A 19204-nucleotide genomic window follows, 5' to 3' on the forward strand; every position below is an offset into this window, starting at 1 on the left:
GGTATTCGTAGAGTTTTTTTACAGTTTTCGAGTCATATTCTCAGGACGTATGGACTTGCCTCTCAAAAAACATTAAACCGTCGTAATATGGGCCTCCAGTACAACTAGCTGAACGATTTCTCCAATCCAGGTTTTAAATTGACAAACATTCTTGGGGTCTAAACCATTATCTAAACTTTATGAAATGTCAGTCCTTTTCTTGACATTTTGCACAACTAGTTCACAGAAATGTAAGGGAGAATGTACAATTGCTTTTATTTTATAAAAATATAAAAAATACATTTCACTTTTCCGAAAAATGTGTACGTGTGACTACGGACTTACTTACTCACCCACTGAATTTTTAAAAAATAATCGATATTATCGATAGTGCCTTCGATTTTTTGCCAGCTCTAGTATATAATTATCTGTGCATACTGAGTTCTCAATTATCTTACACCTACTCCAAAATATATCTCCATTTAAGAGTATTCACCCCAATCTATTATACAACCCTGATTATTTATAACAAGCAAAGTATTTATCACAAAATCAAAACAGAATAAAAACGTTTGTATTCATATGCATAATAAAAAAAAACTAACAACAACTAGAATATCATGAGAATTAATTAAATTGCGAATGTTAAGCCCTTTACGCCTTCTCTTGTCAAACTAAAATTAAAATGTTGACAGGCGTTGACGATTCATTTTTACCCTTAACTTGCTTGAATATGCATGAATGCGAACATAGTTTTTTGTCGAAAAATATACGTACATATATCCACATACATATGTAAGTGTATCCTATGAGAGTGTATTAAATATATGCTACGTACATATGACATGGCGGAGAAATGAAGAAAACGTAAACACCCTACAATTGTCATTTTCACGTAGGCCGAAATATAAAAATTAGGGTTATAACTTTTTGATTTTTTTTTGCCTATTAATACCTAAAATAACATTCATTCCATTTTATTATAAAAAAGGTTCCGCACAAACCACTTTAAAAAAAAGACATTTTTTGAAAAAATTCTCGGTCGGCAGGGGCGGGTAAGTGTGGCCTTGGGAACGTTCGAAGAAAAAAATTCTATGAAATGAAGAAAAAATTTTTTCTCAAAAAATATTTCCTGTTGCACGAATGAATGGCCTTTTCCCTATTATATTACATTTAAATTTTAAAAAAGGTCCCGCACAAACCAATTTTATTTGTTATGATATATGAAATAAGTTTATATAATATGATATGATATATATGTATGTTATGATACGTTTATAAAATTAGTGAGAAACAAACGGTTATGTCATTTTGGTTATTTCATATGCCCCTATACCTTTTTTTTCGTTAAATATCTGCTTACAATGTCTTCAACAAATTGTCAAAAGTTCTGAAAAATAAAAACTTTAAAAGCTCTTTGTGCGGAAGCTTTTTTCATAGAATCACTTTATAAATAATATTTTATGCAATCTTAGGTAAAAACTCATCAATATATCATTCAGGGATACGAGGTTGTAAAAAAGTCTGAACCCTAATAAAAATAGTTAAACAAAATCCGTAAAATTAGGAAAGTATAAGAAGTTTGGTCTTTAAAACCCTATTAAAATAAATTCGGTACAAAACTGAGAGTCGCTTGTTATTTCACTAAGATAGAATCCAAGATATGCATATGTAGACCTTCATTTAAAAATACCCCGGTCTCATGATATTACGTTTCTATATGTGAAAAGTATAGCGTACAATTATTTTCACATTAAACTTTAATTCTTTTTGTTTGCGTTAACACTTCTCCCTTTATGTTTCATCCCCACCAGTGGATGGATAAAATGCACTGCATTGGTATTTTTATATTCATGCGTCTATTTGACTATTAATTTTGCCTATCTCCTACTTGGCAGACATTCATACTTGCATTGATACCCTGTGTAGTCTACCATATGTAACATGTCGTATGCCCAGGCAACAGTTTTTTTCGGATTACAAAAATCCGAAAATATATAACTTAAAACACGCTTATCTAGAAAAATAAGGCGCATTAAGGTTTTTAAAACGGTCTGGCTTAATTCCATTTCGAGCCGACGATTGATATTTGGGTATAACATTTTTTTGTTGAAAATGTTTTTTTAATAAAAACTTCGGTGGAGAATATCCACAAACAAAAAACAAGGGAATTGATGAGAGTCTGTGGCGAGGACAATGAGATTAAGTCAGACTACTTAAAAAAAAAAAACAAAACAAAATTGCAACAGCTATCCCAATAAAAAAGACACCAATGTTCTGATTAAAGGAATTTTCCACAATGTTAAAAAGTAAGACAATTTATACTTTTTACGTCACAAAACACTAAAATGTGTTCTCTTATCAGAAACATTTCACTAGGTGTTTATGTAGACGGCATGCATATATTTATCTTTTCTGTTGAGTTGAACAGAAAAAAGAAAAAAATATATATTCAAGCCAACATACATTCTCTTTGGTTGTCTTTTTACGCGGTGACATTTGATAGTATGCCAGCTATTCTAACAATTCAATCCCATTTTGTTCGAGTCGTTTGTTAAAATGCAGAACATACAAAAACGGGCAAAACTCCAAATCAAAGACAGAGTGAAATGGTTCTTAGGCGTAAAATGCATCACCTATTCAAATGACAGCTACAGATGAAGATTTAACAAAGTATTTAACCTAATTTTGGAAAAACAAATGAAAAAGGCCAGCCGTTCATTCTGATAGGACAGTACAAAAAAAAAACAAAAAGAATACTATCATTTATTTATTTTATTTAAAAATGTTTATTATAATTATAAATTATAATAAAGAAAATTATAAAAGCAAGCCTCTTTTTGAGCGATTGTTCAATTTTGCTGGATCTAACGAGAAAAATCCTTGTTTTATGGCCAGGTGTTCATGTATTATCAAATGTTAGTTGGTGGAAGAATTGCCCAAGGATGTCTCTATCTCACGGTATATAACATGGCGATCTTGCTTTATCCGTTTTTTTTGTCGGCACAACGGCCGATTTTGTCGACCCTTGCGACAATCGTTTTTGGGCTGTTGTCTGACAACCAGTTTTTCATAGTGCTATAGGATGGCCCTTTATCAACATACAAAGATTTAGTTTGATGGATGAGTTGTGAAACATTATTGGACGTAAATATACACAAGTAAATTCCATTTTTTGCCAAGTGATTTTTTCAAGTCACTGTAAACAACACAACACAAGTTCGTATGACAAACTGCACTGAGTATGTATAGGCTAAAAGCTGTCAAACTGTCCAAAAAAAATAAATTTCAAATAGTTTTCGTGCAGACCTCGTATATATACTTTATAGCAGGGACGTAATCAGAAATGCATCTCAGCACCATTTCGGGAGCCCAAAGGACAAAATTTGATGTTTTGTTTGTAAAATACATATATAAAATATGTGTAAAAATTACAAATGACAAAAACAAACTAAGGGGTAGTTTACACTATATGTAAATGTCATATGACATGAAATTTTCCATCATTATATAATCGCTAATATGTGCAATATTGGGGATTTTCCTTACGCCATTTACTTTGTGCGTCCACACCAGCAAAAATGTAATAAAATTACGTCTCCACATTGCCTGCGTGGGTAGATATGGAATGTTTTTATTTCGTGTCATATGACATTTACATATAGTGTAAACTACCCCTAAATATAAAAAACGATAGGAGTGTGTTGAAATTGAAAACATAATTCACCTCAAAAGTTCTAAAAGTAGAACATATGCTTTTTTAGCTTATTATTTAACTTCTAGTGGCCAGTGAATAACTACTTATTAAGACAACTGGTTATTTAAACAATGGGTTAGTAGTGTGTTTCCTAAGTATTTACGACTACCAAAAAGTACTATAAAAATCCATACTTTGGTTGATTCCGTTAGAAAATGTTGCTACAAATATCACATGGGAAAGTGCCTTTGTATGGGGCCTGTCCCAAAAAATGGACCTACATATGTCAACATCGTTTTATAAGGAGATTATTGTCTATGTAAATCCTATTAAATAAACGAAACCTGCAAGGTACCGTTATGTAAAAATAATAAACAAATCATGGTCATACATAGCCCATATTTGAACTAAACTAAATTTGAAAGAAATATTAAGCTGTACAAAGTTTGGAGCACTTTGCCAACCTCAGTAGCCATAAGGCTGAGAGTAAAAAATTGCGCTCAGTTTTAATTAAAGAGCACATGAGGAAATTTTTATTGGATTTTATTTTGAAGACTTTTTTACGAAGAAACTTTATGAAATGTCACAACATTTATGTATGAAGAGAAAGTTTTCCTCACCAGCTTGAATCTCTGTCTTCCAAGGTTTCCTTGCGTTTGTGTACAAGTAACAAAACTTCAGGGAGAGTAAGCGGCGCAAAAAACATAACGAGAAAAGGTAAATGGATATACCTAAAGGATAACTGTTTACTCCTGTGGCAAACCTGTTGGTTCCAAAACCATCCACCCATCCAACCGAAAGAGGGCAATGGAAGACACTGTGTCCACATTTACCAGTTCACCGATACGTGGTTATTCCGAAAGTACACGGACTCAGCCGACAGCAGTGGATACAGGAAAGCATCATATATAATAATAGTTACACAGACATCCTATAAAGAACAAGGGAGAAGACATCTCTCATATCAATGAGTGCACCCCCAATTCATACTAGCTCAATGATATGGTACCTACTGTTTGTCGCCAAGTCCGAACGGCGTGTCTTAGACATAATTTGTAGAGAACTTTTACATGGCCGAAATACTCAGGAAATGACGGCAACATTACTGAGGGGTATTATGCCACCGTTGAAAATTGTTTGATGTTGCCTGGCCGGGGAATATGGAGGGTATTATTAAATTTGTCATTCCGTTTTTAACACATCGTAACACATATTCGTCGGAGACTCTATAAAGTGTATATATATAACCATGTCCGTCAGTCCATCTGTTGAAATCAAGATACAGTTCTAACTTTTTGAGATAGAACTTTTTAATTAGGTGTAGAAGTTTGTATTACTCCTAAATATGTTTGGTATTAAAAATGGCCTATATTGGTCCACGTTTTGCGGTACCTTCCCGATTTTCGGGCTTTTGAAGCATTAAGCCTCATTATAACACCGAAATGGCTGAAATTTGTTATTTGGTCTTCGTTGGGTGTACACGACTTTCCATCTGAAATTTGTCGGTATAGGACTACGTCTTCATATACCCCCCATACAACAGTTCCTCCCATTTTCCGTATTTTGAAGTTTGTGTCCTCAATATTCCACGGAAATGGCTGAAATTTGGTTTTAGTGAAATTTGTCGGTATAGGTCCACGTCTTTATATAGCCCCCATTGAAAGATACCTCCGGATTTTCGGTATTTTCAAGGTTTTAGCCCCAAGATCCCAACGAAATGGCTGAAATCTTGTATTTAGTCGTCGTTGGGTGAATAAAGTTTTGTGGTTATAAGCCAACGTCTTTATATAGCCCCCATAGAACGGTACCTCCAGATTTTCGACATTTTTAAGGTTGTGTTCCCAATATCCCACCGAAAAGGGCTGAAATTTGGTTTTTAGTGTAGGGTATAGGTCAACGTCTTCATACAGCCCGCATAGAACAGTACCTCCCGATTTTCGGAAATTTCAAGGTTTTAGCCCTAATATCTCACCGAAATGGCTGAAATTTGGTATTTAGTCTTCATTTGGGGTATAAAACTTTCCACCAAAAAATTATGGGTATAGGTATTCATATAACCCCCATAAAACCGCACTCACGGTGGGTAGAAATTCTCCACACAGAACGTTTTTAGTATAAAGTGATTATCATCAGTTAAAATATTATTCTCCTCCAAGGAATTAATTAATTATATAACGGGAAACCCAATCACTACAGCCGAAGTAGAATATGCGATTCAATCGATAAAAGATAAAAAATCAACAGGACCCGACGAAATTCCTTCCGAAATCTTAAAATTAATTGATGGAAACAACATCTCACTCATTACACGACTTTTTAATCATGTGTATGGTACTGGCCAATATCCAAACGATTGGTTGAAGTCTACTTTTATTGCAATACCAAAAAAATCTAATGCAAAAAAGTGTTGTGACTACAGGCTTATAAGCCTTATGTGTCACATATTAAAAATTTTCCTAAGAATAATTCACAAACGAATTTACTCCAAATGTGAAAGAGTTATGGGAGAGTCCCAATTCGGCTTCAAGGAAGGTATGGGTACCAGAGAAGCCCTACTATCCATCCAATTACTTGTACAGAAATGCAGAGACGTCCACAAAGATGTTTATATATGCTTTATCGATTATGAAAAGGCATTTGATACCGTCCAACACGACAAATTGATTAATATACTGAGGGAAATAGGAATAGAAGAAAACGAAATTAGGTGCATACAGAATCTATATTGGAACCAAACTGCAAGAATCGAAATAAATGGTGAACTGACTGACGACATTCCCATATCAAAAGGAGTCCGACAAGGGTGCATACTATCACCGCTCCTCTTTAATATATATTCCCAAAAAATATTTCATGAGTCAATCGAAGGAGAACGAATTGGAATAAGAGTTCAGGGTAAAATTATAAATAACATACGGTACGCTGATGATACCACAATTATTGCCGGCAGTATATCTGGGCTACAACAGCTTCTAGACAAGCTCACGTACGTAAGTGAAACATATGGCCTCAAAATAAATACAAAAAAGACAAAATACATGATTGTTAGTCGGAAAGATGCAGGTTATGAAACGTCACTGAGTATTAAAGATGAACTTGTCGAACGTGTAAAAACTTTTAAATACCTTGGCGTTTCAATTAACGACCAATGGCAGGGACGTACGCAGGATTTCATTTCGGGGGGGGCCCAACTTGACCAAAAATCATGAAAATTAAAAATGTTGTGTATCGTTACGTAAAGCTATTTTAAAGGGGTTTTAATTGATTTTATGTATATTCAATATTGCCACAAAGTATATACATTCAAAAGAGAGAGATCACAATATTTTAGATACAAGATTGAAATTTGGAAGTGATTATAATATATTAGTCCTTGGATGAACCATATCAGACCACGTTGGGCATAGTCTCCTTACAAAAGTTTTTAACCAAATTCTCCAACAGAAATGAAGCAATAACTAAAAAATCTTTCAAAATAATATTACCCATATAGATGTACGTTTTGGTGTATCCCAGAATTTTCAACCACATTAGCTCTTATTTGGCATTTTGGGTTCTAAATCCCGCAGCGAATAGCTTTCGAAACATGTTCTATATTCGAGGCTATTAGCATAGTTTTTAAAAATATCGTCAGTAATATGGATTTTGGAAATCATTTTGTTGGGAGAACTTCCATGCAAAAAGTGGTGAAAATAGATCCACGTTCGAACGCAGGGATTGCATTCGCGAATATTTCGAATAGATATATACATTGTTTGGAGGATATAAACAGTTCGATCTGTACATAACGCCGCTTCTTCTTTATCACACCCTAAGTTCAGTGCCATTAAAAAGGTTTTGTATTATTGTAAGAAAATAATATTCTTTAGTGCATAAAAACACCAAAACGTTACTATTTTACCAGAAGTGATAGAGTCCGTAAAAGCCAACTAATAATTCAGAAAATTACATTAAAAAAAGAAGAAAAAAAATATCAGGAACCGGGCGATGCAATCTACGACTCATAGACTCCGAATCCAACTCGCAGTACTGTTTGAGACTACGCTAACACATGGTCGAAAAATATCTCTAAAAACGCTCTGCAACATTCTAGCTAAATCCTGAAAAAATAGTATAAGACAAAAAACTCCATCTGATACATCAATGGTTGTTGTTCCCGCTTATTTCTATCTTAATTGTACGACTAGATGTTTATGGACTCGATGACCTTAAAAACTTTCCAACGACCAATCACTCCTGTCGGCACAGCGGAGACAAACTTATGAAAATGCATAACTTTTGCTTTCTGGAAAACAAGTAAAAAGTTACAGTCGGGTTTGCCTACAGAGATATACCCTCAGCCTGTGTAAGTAGAGACTTTTATATATAAACAGATCGAATACGGGCTACATAGCCAATTTTTTTCTATAAATTGTAAAGCCAAGAAGTTTCAGAATTTGATATCACTTACGTACGTAATTTTAGGATGTTTCCGTCAAATGGGGTAATTGAAATTTTGTGTTGAAGGTATTTGAAGGAGTGAATCGATATAATCCATATTCGAACGTACTCTAGGTCTCGAAAAAATCGGAATGGACTTTGCTCAAGATTTGCCCCATACGTCGGTACCAGTTTCATCAGGGGCATGTCCATACTTCTTGAGAAAATAGCCTGAAAGGTGCAAAAAAACACCTATGACACCGTGTGTAGTGGTTGGAGCGCAAGATCACTCTCGAACTGATCTGCCGATTTGGTCAAAAATTTGGCATTCGTCATATTTTGTCCAAGCTTAGTTTCAGTTCGAAGATGGGCAATACCGGTCCACAACTTCCGGTACTTCCCCCAATATTTATAGAATGTCACTAAAATGGTATGCACGATATCCTTTTAACGGGGCCATAAAATTCAGAAAACAGCTTAAATACATTCCAGCTGTCAGTAGATGAAATTTTCAATTCACATAGGCTGAGGGTATATCTCTGTCGGCCAAGCCGACTGATACTTTTTTACTTGTTGAGATATAGAAGTTCAGGTCACATTTTTAGGTTTTTTTTTGTTAGGTTTTCACGATTTGCTTCAAAACAGTAAGTCTTGTCGAAATGGGACTACAGAAAACCGTGTAGCTGTGAAAAATCTTTACAAGATTGGAATTCGTAATTTTTTTACTCGGTTGTACCATTTTTGAGATATATAAGTTAAAGTTGCGAAATTGTAGTCCTGACATTGTTTTATAAGGCGACGATACAGTCAGTGAGTTGTCCAAAGTTGAACTTCTATATCTCAGAAATGGTAAAAACTACGAAAATATCATAGAAGAACAATATTGTAGATAATTTTCACTGCTACAACATTTTCTTTAGTTCCATTTTGATGGGCCTTGTGGTTTCCCAGCAAAACCGTCAAAAACTAAAAAATCCTAAAAATGCAATTTTTTGTTTTTCGATTTTCTCATCTAAGCTTCTTTCATTTAAAGCTGGTTCAAGAGCACCGTAATATACAATACAAATAACAGCAGATTTTAATACAATACCATATAACGAAAGTTTGAGCATTAATTTCGTTTACGGTTGTTTTCAGCTACAAATTTGTTACTGACAGGAAAAAATTCAGATGGGCACGCTATTTATAGCAGATATTATCAAAAAAATTTAAATATTTCTTAGACAACTTGATGACAAAGTACATTTTCAGTACAGAACCTTCAGAACAATATCAGTTTTCATTTGAAATTTTAAAAACAAAAATTATTTTAGAGAAAAAATCGTAATAATTTGTTAAAGTAGCTCAAAAAATTGTAGTCGACCAAACCATTTCGGGGGGGGCACGGGCCCCCAGTGCCCCCCCCCCTGCGTACGTCCCTGACCAATGGAATATTTCAAACGAAATAAAGCGCCGAGTGGAGATGGCCAGAAACGCCTTTTTTAATTACAAAAAAACACTTACAAATCACGAATTAAGTCTCGCAACCAAGATACGATTCGTCAAATGTTATATTTGGTCTATACTATTATATGCCGTAGAAACTTGGACCATCAAAAGTGCAGATCAAAAAAGAATTGAAGCATTTGAAATGTGGGTCTATAGAAGAATACTTAAGATACCCTATACATCGCACATTTCAAACCAAGAAGTTCTCATACGAATGCATGTCGACAGGCAACTCTTACACACGGTCAAATCGAGAAAAATCGCATACCTTGGACACCTGATGAGAAATGACAAATACAGATTTATACAATGCATTATTAAATGCAACATAGAAGGACAACGACCAAGAGGCAGAAGAGAGATATACTGGCTAAGTAACATCCAAGAGTGGACAGGATACAGAGATGAAACAAATCTGCTACATGCTGCTAAAAATCGAGAGCTGTTTATAATTTCATAAAATAACATAACATGTACATATGATATATATAAATGTAATGTATACTATTGTATGATCGCTTTATATCCGAATAACGGATACGCAAATAAAGAAGATGAAGAAGAAGGAATTAGACTCAACATAGATGAAGAGCTTAGTAGTTGCTAACTGTTCATATTTCCTTCAATAGATTGATGGTGGAGGTTATAAAAAGTTCTGGTCGATCGAACTCAACGCCGTTCTTACTGGCATTTATTTTGCTTCATTGTGCCATTGCTTTTGGTGGACGTAAGCTTTGCAATGATATAGCTCAATTCACTCCTTCTTGTGGACCAAGTGTGTTCTTACTGTCCAATTCGGGGTCTGAAGACTTGATCAAGGTTGAACTTGTCATGAGTTTCTCAAACTTTTCCTTCTTGAATGAAACTGCTTTTTGCTCGTTTATAAAAACTCAATTTAGCTGGTATATAAAGACTTGCTTCAGCTCGTCTTTAAAGACTCCTTTAAGCTCGTCTCGAGACGCCATTCAGAACATCTATAAATACGCCCTTCAGCTCAACTATATGGGCTCCCTTCAACTCGTCTACAAAGACTTCCTTCAGCTCATCTATAAACACTCCTTTCATCTTGACTAAATACTGCATTCGTCTTGTCTATAAAGATTCCCTTCAGTTCGTCTATACCAACCCCCTGAATTTCGCCTGTAAATAATACTGTGCGACAACAAAAAAATGACAAGGAAAGTGAGTAGATTATGAAGGTAGAGCTAAAATATGAGACACGTATATCGGCGTTTTTAAAGTTTACATTTCTATTTTTTTTTTTTTCAAAATATTCGTGTTAAGATATTATGGAATCCTTGCATTTTAGGTATATACGCTGCCGCTCACTTGAATAGAACCCCCCTGCAAATTTGATTTCAACCTCCATTTTTTTTTCAAATTATGCAAGATATGACGTTTTTAGGTTTTATTATAATTTGCTTCATGCGTTTGGAGTAAACATAGTCATTCATTTGCATTCAAATCCAATTTGTATAAGAATTATGCAAGGAAAACCAAATAAAGTAAAAAATTTGGTTCATTTGAATAGAACCATCGTGTAAAACTTGGGAATACAGAAAGATTGTATTAGAATATCGATGCATATTCACTCTATATTGAAAACGAAGTACTTTCAGTAATATTCAGTAAACCTACATATATCTCTCCTTATTAAAGATACAACCGTATATCCTGCGTTGGCAAGGGTTCTTTAATGAAATGTCTATTTACATCATATATCATATAAATAGCAGTATCAATTTTGCTGAAAAGACTATTTTTGTTCTCCATAAAGACTCCCTTCAGTTCGCTTTTTAATACCCCATTCAACTCGTTCATAAAGAGGCTCTCTAGCTTATCAATATACATATACTGGTATTATTTATTAACATCAGGAAATATAAGCATACACCCGTTTTTTCGTAATATGTGAGTAACGGTTTTTTCTGTAGCACAAACAGAACAGAACACATAGTATATAAAAACTCACTTTAACTCATCTTCCTAATTTAAGTCCCTCATTACAAAATAGTTATTTATATATGACATCGCAGCTGGGGCATTGGTCACAATTTAACGTAGAATTTAATAATATCCTCTATTTCACATGCAACCAATGTGTTGTTATGCATAAGCATTCCTCTGCCTATAATCAATTCAGCTTTTATGTTTGCTTTTTCGTTGTAATCGGATTCTACGCATAATAAAGCATAAATTAACTGCAAATGCTTACGTTTACAATAATATTTATTATTTTCGTAATGTGAGAGTGACGGTTTGTTAGGCTTTGGCGTCTGTTTGTACTATAGAAGAAAGCACAACAGGCTAACAACAACAAATACATTTGCACGGATGTCATTTAAAGTGCATCAAACATTGTCGCTTATAATAATAGAGGGAAATATTTAGCATGTGTGATATTGTGGACATTGTGAATACTGTGAATGGGTTGGCAGAAATTTTATAGGAAAATTATTAACTCGAAAGGAGGTCTAAACATTTCACCAAACATACAAGTGGTGTTAGTTACCATGGAAGTGTTTAAGTTTTTATCGGTGATATTGAACTTCACTATATCTCGGTATTTTGCTGCGCTTTCAGAATCCAAGCCCACCCTCTTTCTGTAAACCAATGAAACAAGGATATAAATTTAATCAACAGTGTATTTTGTATTTGTATTTTTATAAAATATTCTAATTCTGGTCAATATATATACATATACACTAGTGCGACCAAAAAACTACTTATTTAACTACATACATATTTACGTGGCCATAAATAACTACATATTTCGCGCGAAATGACCTTGTTAAAATAATGGGTTAGAAGGGGTTTTATAATGAGTATTTTTGCTGGGTATTGTCCAGTCGATGATTAAAGTGAAAGTAACAAAGTGAGCAAACCGGCAACAACCGCTGCCCGGATTGCCGCTGGGAGTTGTAGAGGAAATACCACTGCGCCATTCAGCATCCGTGATTAATCGAGCAGTTAAAGTTGAGGGACAAAGTATCTCACTTATACAACCGCATTGTCCATAACAATTTCCTTTACTTCGTCTATATCTTTGTGGGCTAAGTATCCTTAAGGCGTGGATCGTTATAGTCCATATTCGAACATTACCTAAGAATCGCAAAAATATTACCTTGTGTAAAGTATGGACCAACCCGGTTACTGCCTTCGAGAGTTATCGTGCACACCATTTTAATGAAAATGAAATTTTAACGAAATATGGACTTACCCCTGAAAAAACTTGTACCGTCTTAAAGAGGGGCAGTGAATAAAAATTGGGTTGGTACCCTAAGGAGTGGATCGATATAGTTCATATTCGAACATTATGTAAGATTCGCACAAATATTACGATGTGCAAAGTATGGACCAACTCGGTTACTTTCGAGAGCTATTCTGCGAACCTAAACTAAGTTTAGACAAAATATTACGAAGTTCAAATTTTGGGCCAATTCGAACGGATTAACGAAAGTTATCGTGCGCTCCAACCACTACACATGGTGCCATAGGGGACTTACCCCTGAAAAAACAGTTGGGTTCGTAATGGAGGCAGCGAATACAAGTTGTTACAACAAAAATCAAAGCGATTCAAGAACAGTTCTTAAATTGCAATTTTTCGAAATTTTGTGTGGGAGGTGCCCGAAGGAGTGGGCCGATGTCTACGTTTCGCGGAAATATTACGGTGTGTAAAGTATATTTTAGCGAAAACTTTTGTACTTTTGTGTGCGAGGTACCATAAGGAGTGGACAGATATGGCCATATTTGAACTTAAACTTTGTTGGGACAAAATATTACGAACGCCAAATTTTAGAACCAATCGGTAGATTCGTTCGAGAGATATCGTGCGCTCCAGCCAGCCAGCCAGACAGACGGACGGATATTGCTAAATCGACTTCAAAAGGTTTGAATCGAATTTCGTCCAAACATACTTGGGGTCCAAAACTATTATCTCGAGGAGGCACATTTTGTCCGTATAAAAATTTATATACCCTGGTTAGTATTAAGACTCTTAAGTTCATCTATAGCTCCCATTTAGCTCGTCAAAAATAACAAGAATATAAAAAATAATCTGAACTAAAACCAGTAAGGATCAAAGTCGGGAGGGGCCGTCTATATGATACCCTACACCACTGTGAATATGTAAAATATATCCACATATGAGCAATATCCAAATCTGAACCGACATCGATATAATTTTACACATTGAGTGATTCTATGTATATCCCCAAAAGGAACTATGGGTCTATATTGTTTCTTTATGCATGTTACATGCAATCGCACAAACACATAATACCCAATACTACAGTGTGGTGTAGGGTATAAAAATTTTAATAGTTAGCTTTCTTTCTTATAAACAATTTTAGGTGGAGAAGTTTTCGACCACGGATATCCCAAATGCCTATAATTGTTCAGAAAATGTATCTAAAAATGTCTTCAATCGGCCGATATCTTTATATGTGGGCTATATCAAAGTGATGACAAGGTTTTGCGACCACTGTGAACCTCAAATGTTAAATTGCAGATAGTTCGGTCAACAATGTAGATATAATCTTCAAAAATACCGAAATCGGGAGGTACGATTATATGGGAGCTATGACAAAATATGGGCCCATATAACCAATCTCTGAACTTTAGCCGCCTATTGAAAAAAATATAGCTGAATCTTTCTGAACGCTAGATGGCTAGAACGACTTAGAATTTTACCCTGATGAGGAATGTATACATTATGGGGTCGAAAATGATTATTTCAATGCGTTACAAACGAAAATACAACACATAATATATCCTCCATACTAGGATGGAAGGTATAAAAACGCATTCGAACACACATTCGTAATGCATGCATGCAAGGTGTTAGGTGAATATTTCCCTCCTCACATCATACGTTTTTATATGGAATCACGCACATAGTGTTTGTGTATTTACCATGAATAAAGTATTTATTCTATACATCAGTTGGCATCAATGTGTGAGTGTTTGCATACACTTTTGATATGTTTAATTAATGACTTTATTAATTTGCAAATTAACAATGGTGACAGGTTAAATCAATCGTTAAAATTGTTTATTTGCTGCAAATAATAATAAAAAAATAAAAATGAAATTGTCTGCAAAACAAATTTTCACAAGTGACAACACGCTCTATGCCATTTGCATCTTTATTTATGTGAGTGTGTGCGTATTGAATTAAAATAAAATATATTTACTTGATACTTTAATAACATGTCACAAATTGTGACTCACAATAACAGGACATTTTGCATTGAACTTTTAAAATTGGTAACCGTGTTATAATGCTGTTGATAACATCCAATATGATTATTATATGTATTGTTAAATCGTTACAAGCGATTTAGCCTTTCAATTAGTATAAAATATTTAGGTGGGGTTCATTATGATACATTGCTAGGTTTGCTATTATGTGATTGAATTTTTGATCAATTTACCACAAAAGCACTCAAAACTTCCATGTTGTGCAATTGTCATCATTTGTTCCAAACGATTTCTTTGTATTTGCCACAAAATAATTACAATGAGGGAGATCGAAAGAGTTATTTCTGAGATTCTAATGAAAATTTCATTGTGGTATTGTGTTACATTAGGTTGCACCGAAAAAAAGTTATCAACAAAATAATTTACACGCTAGCCCAGCAAACAAGCTACACTAAATAATGGGTTTTTACTCATTGGTAGTCGTAACTATATATAAAAGCCATTATTTTAACATTAAACGACCACTAGAATAACTAGTTATTCTACGGCCACTAGAAATTGAAAAATAAGCTAAAAAACATATGTTCTATTTTCAGAATATTTGAGGTTGAATTTGTTTTCAATTTCAACGCAATTCATATTTTTTTTTCCTTTATTTAGAACCCTCATGCGAACTTCAGATTTGTAGCCGAACACACTACATACTAGACCACGCTTACGAATATTAAGGATTGTTTAAACGCTTACATGTGCACCAGCAAGTGTTCTTTGTTTTTTTTTTACAAAAAGTATCCGGCCGAGGATGAGCGGTAAACACAAAACCCTCGGATTTGTAATCGGACACACACGTCCTGTGCCACCGCACTCATAACTTAGTAAGGAGTAATATAAGTAGTTATTTTGTTTACATTACTTTGTAATGGGTTACATAATGACTAACGGATCCGAATTTTTGCTGGGAGTAGACCTCGAAGGATTTTTGGCTCTTATTTCAAAGTCGATATAACCATGTCCGTCTGTCCGTCCGCCCGTCTGTTGAATTCAAGTACAGCTCGCAATTTTTAAGATAGATCTTTATAATTTGGACGTTCGATATTGAAAACGGTCCATAGAACGGTACCTTCCGATTTTAGGCATTTTGAAGGTTCTAGAATGGCTGAAATTTGGTATGTAGTCTTCGCTACAAAACTCTCCACATGAAATTTGTCGGTCTACGTTTTATATAGCCCTCATGGAACGGTACCTCCCGATTTTCGTTATTTTTATACCCTCAGCAATTATGCTAACGAGGGTATATACTCTTTCATACGGGTAAAATGTTCCTCATCGAAATAATGGTTTTAAACCCCAAGTATGTTTGGACGAAATGTGTTTCAGACAACTTGGAGTCGATTTAGCAATGTCCGTCCGTCTGGCTGGTGCGCACGATAACTCTCGAACGGATGAACCGATTTGGTTCAAAAGTTGGCTATCGCAATATTTTGTCCAAACTTAGTTTAAGTTCGAAGATGGCTTATATCGGTCCACTCCTTGAAGGGAATAACCGACTTGGTCCATACTTTGCACATCGTGATATTTTTACCAAACTTAGATGAGGTTCCAATATGGACTCAATCGGTCCACGCCTTCGGCTAACTTCCACACAAAATTTTGCAAAAGTTCAGTTTAGGACTTGCTCTCGAATCGCTTTGATTTGCATTCACTGCCCCCCATACGACGGTACAAGTTTCATCAGGGGCAAGTCCATACTTCCTGAGAAAATAGCCTGAAAGGTTCAAAAAATCCTTGACACCGTGTGTAGTGATTGGAGTGCCAGATAACTCTCGAACGTATCTGCTGATTCGATCCAAAATTTGGCGATCCCGGTCAGTCAACATCAAAATTTTCAACGGTGGCAAAATACCCCTCAGTAATATTGGCGACATTTCCTGAGTATTTCACGCCGTTCGGACTCGGCGATAAACAGTATGTCCCTCATTGATATGAGAGAAGTCTCCCTTGTCCCGTATGGGATGTTTGTGGAATAATTATATTATTTTGTCCAAACTTAGTTTCAGTTCGAAGATAAGCCATATCGGTTCACTCATTCAGGTACCTCCCCCACAAAAGTTCAAAAATGTTCTGAAAAATTGTGCGCACGATAACTCTTGAAGGGACGGACCGATATGGTACATACTATACGCATCCTTATATATCTACCAGATATAGATCAGGTTTGAATATGGACTATATTTGCCCATTCCTTCGGGTACCTCCCACACAAAATTTCGGATAAGTTCACTTTAAGACCTGTTCTTGACTAACTTTTATTTCTGTTGAAGCAACTTGCAATCGCTGTCTCAATTACGACGGTAAAAGGTTTTTCAGTGGCAAGTCCATACTTCTTGGGAAAACAGCTCGAAAGTTGTAAAAACCCCTATGGCACCATATGTATTAGCTGGAGAGCACAATACTCGATTCGAACTGATAAACCGATTTGCTAAAAAATTTGGTCTTCGCCAAACTTAGTTTTACTTCTAAAATGGTCCATATCGGTCCTCTCTATAGGATACCTCCCACACAAAAGTTCAAAATTTGTTTCTAAGTGCAGTGTATGGTCTGTTCGGAGATCCTTTGGAAATTAATACCGATGATGTTCTTTGTGGTCGTGATTATGTCCATATTATGTTTTCCGTGGACAAGTCCATGTTTCCTCGCATAGTAGTCCAATAGTAGTGTACGATAACCCACTGAAATAACTAGTGGGCGCGATATCTATCGAAAAGATATGACTCTCAAAATAAGATGCACTTCCGTAATGCCCTATGTCGGTCCATTCCCTCCTCCGCAAAACTTTTGCACTTTAATCCTAATCCACATTTTTGTCGGCAAGTTCATATGTCCAAAAAGTAAATTCTGAAAAGACCCTAAATACATTCGATCTGTCCGTAGATGAAAGTTCTAATTCACATAGTCTGAGGGTATATCTCTGTCGGCAAAGCCAATTGATACTTTTTTACTTGTTTTAATGTTGTGTCCTCAATATCCTATGGGCATGCCTGAAATGTGGTATTTAGTCTTCGTTGGGGGTATAAAACTTTCCACCTGAAATTTGTCGGTATAGGTCCTCATCTTCATATAGTCCCCATAGAACAATACCTCCCGATTTTCAGTATGTTGTAGGTTGTTGTGGCCTAAGTATTCCGCCGAAATGGCTGAAATTTGGTGTTTAGACTTTGTTGGGGGTATAAAACTTTACACCTGAAATTTGTCATATTAGGTCCTCATCTTCATGTTTTTGGTATGTATTTTGAATATTGTGGCTTCAGTATCCCACCGAAACCGCTGAAATTAGGTACTTGGTCTTCCTTGGGGGTATACAAGTTTCCAAATGAAATTGTTCGGTTTGATCCACGTCTTCATATAGCCCCGGTAGAAAAGTCCCTCCAAATTTTCCGTATTTTGAAGATTTTGGCTCCAATATCCCACCGAATGTTTTAAATTTGGTGTTTAATTATTTAGTCTTCGTTGTAGCATACAACTTTCCACCAGAAATGTGTGGCCCACATCTTCATAACCCCCATAGGACGGTAACCTTCGATTTCAGGCGTTTTGAATGTCTTTGAAAAAAATTAAAAACGGAATAACTGGAATTTGGTATTTAGTCTTCGCCAAAGGTACAAGACATTTATACATGTACAAAACATCCCCTGCAAAAACCAGACAGTATAGGTTCACGTTTTTTTATAGTCCGCATATAATCGTAGCCAACATTTAAGGTTTTTTGAAGATTTTAGTCACATTTTTCTAACGAATTGGACGTTAATTGTTACTTTTATGGTCCCAAAAGATAGAAGAAGAAGATTAAAATTAACTGGGCAAACAAACTCTCTTCTCCTGGTTTAAGTCTATTCGGAATTGCCCAATTTTAGGGGTCTTTTAGTCAAACTTTCGAACTGAGATTGCTGTAATTTAACATTATGTATTGCCAGGAGTTCAAAAGCTCAATAAGGAAATTGTAAGTATTGATCCGTGTTTTGGAAAGAACTACGATGACGCACCATATGAACTCTTTTGAAGGGAGTATTATCATTTGGGATACACTACTCTTGCAATAAGAGGAAGAGTTTAGTACTTTCGTAAACGAAAGGAAACTAATTGTCTTATTCCCTTCAATATAGTTCGTGGTGGAGGGTAAAAAAAGGTCGGCTCGGCCGAACTTAATGCCGTTCTTACTTGTTTTTAATTTCTTCTAGTCGGACCTGCACTACGAGTAGTGGTAGTTTGTGAACTATGATCAGGCTTACTCATTTATGACTTTTGTGATGATGATAGTTATGCGTCCTCTTAATATGACAGTAAAGCATTTGGAAGCTTCCATGCAAATTCCTTAAAAATCCACACATTGTGGCTTGGGAATCTGAAAGTAGTACTTAACAT

At 35.3% G+C, this 19204-nt stretch overlaps 1 protein-coding gene across 14 annotated transcripts in view; it reads left to right on the forward strand.

Annotated features, from left to right (window-relative positions):
- The window catches only part of LOC141395239 (CUGBP Elav-like family member 1-B), a 569810-nt gene that overhangs the window by 238513 nt on the left and 312093 nt on the right, over positions 1-19204 (forward strand). The gene's annotated exons all lie outside the window — the stretch shown is intronic.

This window comes from Musca autumnalis, unplaced genomic scaffold, assembly GCF_047663935.1.
Source record: "Musca autumnalis isolate F117 unplaced genomic scaffold, ASM4766393v1 scaffold_2, whole genome shotgun sequence".
NCBI lineage: Eukaryota > Metazoa > Arthropoda > Insecta > Diptera > Muscidae > Musca > Musca autumnalis.